The 7,500-nt window shown below is 40.5% G+C and overlaps 1 protein-coding gene across 1 annotated transcript in view; it reads right to left on the bottom strand.

The window, feature by feature from the left end:
• Positions 1-7,500, bottom strand: part of LOC143037052 (uncharacterized) — a 28,263-nt gene that overhangs the window by 7,149 nt on the left and 13,614 nt on the right. The gene's annotated exons all lie outside the window — the stretch shown is intronic.

Below are 7,500 nucleotides of genomic sequence, written 5' to 3'. Positions count from 1 at the left end.
ATAAGCAGGAGCAGACATAAATGCAGTGTTCAGACATCCCAAGACTCCGCCCAGATTCTTCGTCACATCCGGTCATTCCCGTCGGTAAGATAGATAAACAGACAGACATGCAGACAGAAACAACCGACAGAAGACAGAGACTGGTGTTGTCTGCACAGAATAAATGAATATTCTTCTTCTCTCATTCTTGGCAGGCTCTGGGCTTTGGTACATATACAAGTATATATATATATATATATATATATATATATATATATATATATATATATATATATATATATATATGTATATATATATATATGTATATATATATATATATGTGTGTGTGTGTGTGTGTGTGTGTGTGTGTGTGTGTGTGTGTGTGTGTGTGTGTGTGTGTGTGTGTGTGTGTTTGTGTGTGTTAGTGTTTATATATATATATATATATATATATATATATATATATATATATATATATATATATATATATTTATATATATATATTTATATATATATGTACATAGGTATATATATATAAATATATATATATATATATATATATGTGTGTGTGTGTGTGTGTGTGTGTGTGTGTGTGTGTGTGTGTGTGTGTGTGTGTGTGTGTGTGTGTGTGTGTGTGTGCGCGCGTGTGTGTTCGTTCGTATCTTGACCTTTCACGCGAGAGACCCAAGATCAAGCACTACACAGAGCTTCAGAACTCTGCTGACATTGTAAGCTGTTACTAACCCCTTTGAGCAAGAGAGTGAGATGCGTGTGTCTAAAAACGAGCTCTGAGCTGTTGTTACGATACTTTGAATTTTCCCAAACGTAGAAAAAGAACAGAAGGGTAGGAAGGAAGGAAGATAAAGAGAAGGATGGAGGGAAGGAGTGAAGGAAGGGAGGAAAGAAGGAAGGAAGGATAGAATGGAGGGTGGAAGGAAGGGAAGAGGGAAGGAAGGATGAATGAAAGGAAAAAAGTAATGATGGAAAGATGAATGGAAGGAAGGAAGGAAGGAAGGAAGGATTGATGGATTGAAGGAAGGACCAGAGACAAAAGTCGGGGATGGGAGAGGTGGGGAGGGAGGGGTGGGTGAGGGGCGAACATGACGTCACAGGAGCAATTGCTTATTTATACAGATGCGAAGGATCCCATCCTTCGGCGCCACCGGAAGCTATACATGACGCATCTGGGCCTCGCGTTCGAGCTGCGTCGCGCATCACGTCACGCGTCACGTCGTCGCGCGCGTCACGGTGACCGGGACTCTGTGACGGTTCCGGTCGCTGGCCCCACTTGTGACGACGACGACGACATTCGGTTAGCGACCTGACATGACACGCCTAAGGATGTGACACGTGACACAACTCTACGGTGGCGACGGAGATGATGACAGACGCTGTGGTGACACAGATGGTGATGCGATGGAGAGAGTGGGAGGGAGAGAGAGAGGAGGAGGATGGAACATCCCACAGTTCAAGGTTGATGAGGACGGAGGGGCGGAGGAGGAGGAAATGTTGAACCAATAGGAGAGCAGCTGGACAAGAATTGAGTAATTGTACTCAAAAGGCATGCGTGTGTTTGTGTGTGTGTGTGTGTGTGTGTGTGTGTGTGTGTGTGTGTGTGTGTGTGTGTGTGTGTGTGTGTGTGTCTGTGTGTGTGTATGTATGTGTGTGTGTGTACCTGTGAGCGCGCGTGTGTGTAAGTGTGTAAGTGTGCTTGCTCACAAGGCAGACAGTTTCTCGTTATGCAGTTGTGCGTGTGCCCGGCTGAGTGCCTACACACACACACGTCAATAATAATCGGTCTCTACTTTAGATATTTTGGTCTGGCCATTACCAGACGATTTTATTCAGCTTAAAGAAACCCACTGTAAGGTGCCGGCACACTAGACATTTCTCGCTAGCATGCTACTTGTTTTTGCTACTTGCTTTGCGTAGAAACTACTTCAGTCACGATTTTTTTTTCTTCAAATTTCCATATGTCAAATTGCGTCATATAGTGAGAAATTAGACCTATACGAATGTTTTACACATTGTTGAGATGTTCTTACGGAAGTCTAGAATATTGTAACTGAAGTCGTTTCTATTCAAACGAAGTAGCAAAAGTGAGTAGCATGCTAGTCTCGTGTCTCGCCACTTTTACTTCTGAACGGAGTTGATAATACCATATGGGAAGGATGGGAGGGGAAAGGGGAAAGGGGAGGGTGAGGACGCGAAACCACCGGAAATATAAAAAAAAAAGGGTTGAAGAAAACTGAAGGAGGTCGGTGTAATACAGAAGGGGCATATAATGACAAGCGATAGTTTATGTGATTTTTTTTTTTTTTTTTTTCCATTCTTCCTGCGGACTCTGCCCCGACCGGCAACTCCAGAAGGTTCTCACATGAGTCTTATATCCTGTTTGAGATCATTCTTGTACATACATATTTATGGGAATGAATATATACAGTATATACATATGTTTGAGTGTAATTTATTGTGTACAGTATGTGCAAATGTTTTTTTTTATTTTAGGCAGACGAGGTTACATGACACGACTAGGCCTACTTAAACATTATTCAACTTTTCTTGTGTCGTTTATATATAGTATATATGTATGTAGGTATATAAGTATATATGTAAATATGTATGTGCCTATATTGTATGCATGTTAGTATATGTGTATGTATATATGTATATATGCATATACTGTATGTATCTGTTAATATATATGTATGTATATATTTATATGAATGTATGTATATATGCATATACTGTATGTATGTAAGTATATGTACATGTATATATGTATACATATGTTGACATGTATATATGTATACATATGTATATATCTATATACCTCAAGCCTATCTTTATATCGCATTTTGATGTGTTTTTCGACACAAGCACTTATCTTTGCTACGGCCAACCGATTTCATTTGCCTGGGGGGAACCTGCTGACGTTTATCAAGACTGAATAAAATCGTCTGGCGACACAAGAAAGCAAAAATTCTGGAAAGAAAATCGTCTTCTGTTTGGGCAATAAAAGAACTAGGTTCTTCTCTTAAACGAAGAAGAAGAAGAAAAAAATAAAATAAAAAGAAGACAAGGAAGAGGAAGAAGAAGAAGAAGAGGAGGAGGAGGAGGAGGAAGAGAAATAAAGGAGGAAGAATACGAAGAAGAAGAAAAAAGAAAAAAATCCTTAAGCCTTTGACTATCAAAGGCTCCCCTTATCTAAATAAAATCGCCGGGCAGTATCCAGAATACAACTTAGAAGCAGACTTTTGTTGTCACAGGGTCAACCTTGTCTAAGAACTCCTCCCACGCACTCAGTTGAATAAGATACAGTTTCGTATTAACAAGAGAAAACACTCCGAAGTACGTCATCGGGAGTGAAGGAACTATACGGTCCGTAGACAAGAGGTTCCTCTATGTGCCGTCGGCGCCTCCGTGTCTGTCCGAACGCTGCCGCCCCGCGCCCTTCCGTCGGAGCGTAGGGAGGAGAAAGCCGTTTGGACATCAACCGACGCCATCCGAAGAACGATTCCTCCGCATGTGACTTTTTTTTTTTTTTTTTTTTGAAAACGTAAGATGGTCTTGTTCCCTTGAAGTCTGGCCTAGAGACTGAGGAGGATAAAAATTTTTCCCTCCTTAGGATTCTCGAGCATAGGACCTTCTGCCCGGGACCTTCCTCGCCTTCTACAGGAGTCCTAAACCTCCCTCGGAAGTGCCCTGCCAGAGGTGGAGACTCCCTCCACTCCTATAGACACTCTCAGACTTTCAACTCTTCCGCCCGCCGCGGGAGGCTCCCACACGTCCCTCAGGTTCTGTGATCCTCCGTCCCTCCCTCCCTCCCTCGGCCGACTTCCCTCGGTCACCAGCTGTGAGGGTAAACACGAAGCCAGCTGCCTGCACCCGCCGCCGCCGCCGCCCACGGGTCGACCCAGCGGTTCCGAGCGTTCCTTCTACCTCGTCTCTCCCCTTAACCCCTTTCCGTTGACATTCACGCCTTTATACGTTACTGTTACCGTTACCGTTACTGTTATTCAACTTACGGGGGGGGAGGGGAAATCCCCTGCACATGGAGAAGGTTAACTACGATCTGTTCAATTGAAATTAGGCGAGATTAATTAGAGAACAGAAATCGTATCCTCCGTTTGCGGAACAGCCTTCGCAAAACACACACATTCATATGAAGGAGAAAGGTGAGGACCCTACGCTAGGAGGCGCTGAGAAGCTGCGGCTGAAGCCGTCACCTCTGCCGTTTTAAGGACTGCTGGGGCAGGTAACAGTCACCGCTGGGAATCGGAGAGGACTGCAGGATTCGAACCCACAATTAAACGAACACGAGACCATCATGTTTCCGACTACACCACCAGCTCAGATTCATAAAAAAAAAAAAAAAAAAAAAAAAAACGAAATTAGGACTTTGACAAAACATGGAAATCAAAAACAAGTTATTCGGGAACCGCACTTAGGAAAGTCTTGTACCAGATTCATATGACCGTAGTATACGAGGGCCACCCCGAGTCTGACTGGAATCTTCATTAATCAAGCGTGGACTGCCAGCGTTTCACAGCTAACGATGGTAAACGTTTTGTGTATCCGGGCACAGGGCGAAAAGGATTATCGTAGTGACGTGTACAATTCTGGTTATGACGTCAGAAGGTCACGCTTCTACTCCATCTTGATAGGCTAACCCTCAACTAAAGAGAATTTTGCCCATGAATATATATTAACCGAAAGAAAGAACTTAATCTTCTTAGCGGAAAAATATTCCTCGTATTGGGAAATATTACATGCAGTTAAAAATTAATATCAAGTAAATAATTATAATTTTCATGGTTTATGATGAGGTCACAAAAGTTTAAGATAGATGAATGGATGATATTTTGTGTTTTCTGTTACAGTTTACATGATATCTATTATTATTATTATTATTATCATTATTATTGTTATTATTGTTGTTGTTGTTATTATTATTACTATTAGCATTATTATTATTATTATCATTATCATCATTATTATTATTATTATCATTATTATTATTATTATTATTATTATTATTATCATCATCATCATCATCATCATCATCATTATCATTATCATCATCATCATCATCATCATCATCATCATCATCATCATCATCATCATCATCATCATTATTATTATTATTATTATTATTACTGTCATTGTTATTTTCATCAATATCATCATTATTGCTATTGTCATTATCATTATTATCACTGATATTATTAATGTTATTATCATTATTGTTATTATTACTATTGTTATTATCATTGTTGTTATTATTATTACTGCTGTTATTATCGTTATTCATTATTATTATTATTGTTGTTATCATTACTATCATTATTTACCTATTTATCTCATTTCATTTTATTTAATTTATTCATTTTATGATATTATATATCACTTATTTTATCACATTCTAATTTATTTACTTAATAATTTCTTTTTTAATTTCTTGTTTATCTATTCTCCGCTAGACTCCAAATCTACATTGACTAACTGTACAATTCTTAATAAAATCGCCTGGCGGCAGGCTGAACAAATACACAAGACGTGAATAATCGTCATCATGAAGATTTTTAATGAATAAAATCACATCACGACAATCAAAACAAAAGTAAGAAAAGGTTGATAAATTAAAGCAAACATTCTGACGAGACTACATAGTCATATGTTTCTCGTGATCCATCAAGTCTTTTGCATTTGATTCACTTTTAGGAGAAATTTAGATTTAGGTGATGAAAGATGGAACCCGTAAAGTCATAATAGCTCATAAATGAAAATATGAGTTCTGGTTTTTATAATTATTCAGCTGTAAAAAAAAAAAAAAAAAAAAAAAAAAAAAAAAAAAAAAAATCAGCTGACGCTTGGCATTCAGAAGCGTCAAACCCCTCCGTATCGGATGGTACTTTCACTTTCACTGTATCTGACGCCAGGCGATTTTATTCATTTCTATGGCACCTCGAAAGCTATCCTATTCAAGTATATTCGTACCGTGTTTGGACGTATCCGAAACTTGCTCGGATACGGTTTTCGGATATTTATGTAGGAACGGACCCAAAACACTCGGGTGTCGACACGACTCAGACAAAAAAAAAAAAAAAGAAAAAAATGTAAAAGAAAAATGAAAAATGAAATATGACGACACTCTGCGTTTTCATCACCACGATACGATTTCACGACAGTAGAGAGGAAAAAAAACGAATGTACTCCCCGAAGTGGGAGAGAAGACGAGGAGGAGGGAGGAGGAGGAGGAGGAGGAGGAGGAGGAGGAGGGGGGTTAGAAGAAGAAGAAAGGAAGGAGGAAGAGGACGAGGAAGGAAAGGACAAGAAGAAGAAGAGGAAGGAAGAAGGGAGAAGAGGAGGAAGGGGAGGGACAAGAGGAAGAAGAGGGACGAAGGAAGGAGGAAGATGAAGAGAAAGAAAGGAAGGAGGAAAAGGAGAAGGAAGGGAAGGGTCAAGTAGAAGAGGAAGGAAGGAAGAAGAGGAGGAAGAAGAGAAGGAACAAGAAGAAAAGGAGAAAGAAAAAGAGGAAGAGGAGAAGGAAAAGGGTAAAAAATATGGGAAAAGGGAGACAAGGGGAAGATGAAGAAGAAGAAAGTAGGCTGGAGGAGGAGGAAGGAGAGGGGCAAAATAAAGACGAAAAGGATAAAGGAAGGAGGAGGAGGAGGAAGAGGAAGAGGAGAACGAAGAAGAGGATGAGTAAGAAAAAGAAGAGGAGGAAGAGAAGGAAAAAGATAAAGAGGAAAAAGAAACAGAGGACGAAAAAAAGTGGAAGAAGAGGAGGAAAGACAGAAAGAGGAATAAGAAGAAGAAGAAGAGGAAGAAGGAGAAGAAGAAGAGGAGGCGGAGGAGGAGGAGGATGAAAGAGAAAGTGCGATGTTATCCCCCAAGAATAGAAGCGCTAGTTATCACCTAGGAAACACTAACACTACTCCTTTCTTTCCGCGTCCCTGTCTGTGATCTAAGCACGTTGGCCCGTGCCAGAGGTTCCCCAGTATAAAAGTTGAAAGGAAAAAAAGTTGTGACAGCTTGATGGATAGGAAGGGGGGGGGGGAGAGGCGAGCAGAGTGTGAAAGCGTGTGTAGGAGTTTAGCAAAGTGTGAAAGAGTGTGTGTAAAGCAACCCCACGAAAGGGGGACACCTCTCTACTAGTTTTCGCTGACGATCAACTGCCGCCAGGGAATTCTATTCATCAGAAGAGAAGCCCCCAGGTATGTAGTGTACATAACTTATCTCATTGGACGCCTAGACGAGTGATTTTTATTATAAATATTTTCTTTGTCGCCAGACGATTTTATTCATTTGAGGGACCCTTCCACCCCACCCCACCCCCGGTTAGGATTGCTCACACATGTGTACATATGTGTACAAACAAGTGTACACACACAACAAGGGAAGAACCATGAGAACCATGTGTGTTGACGAGACAACTTGTTGGAGATACACAGAACACGTGTAAGAGCGTATAAGACACGTGTGCCGAAGGGGAAGGGAGGAGGGAGGTGTCATAGA

This window comes from Oratosquilla oratoria, chromosome 21, assembly GCF_046742065.1.
Source record: "Oratosquilla oratoria isolate Oo_2021 chromosome 21, ASM4674206v1, whole genome shotgun sequence".
In the NCBI taxonomy this organism is placed as follows: domain Eukaryota; kingdom Metazoa; phylum Arthropoda; class Malacostraca; order Stomatopoda; family Squillidae; genus Oratosquilla; species Oratosquilla oratoria.
Note: the sequence above shows the minus strand (reverse complement) of the source record. Positions and strands in the feature narration are given on the sequence as shown.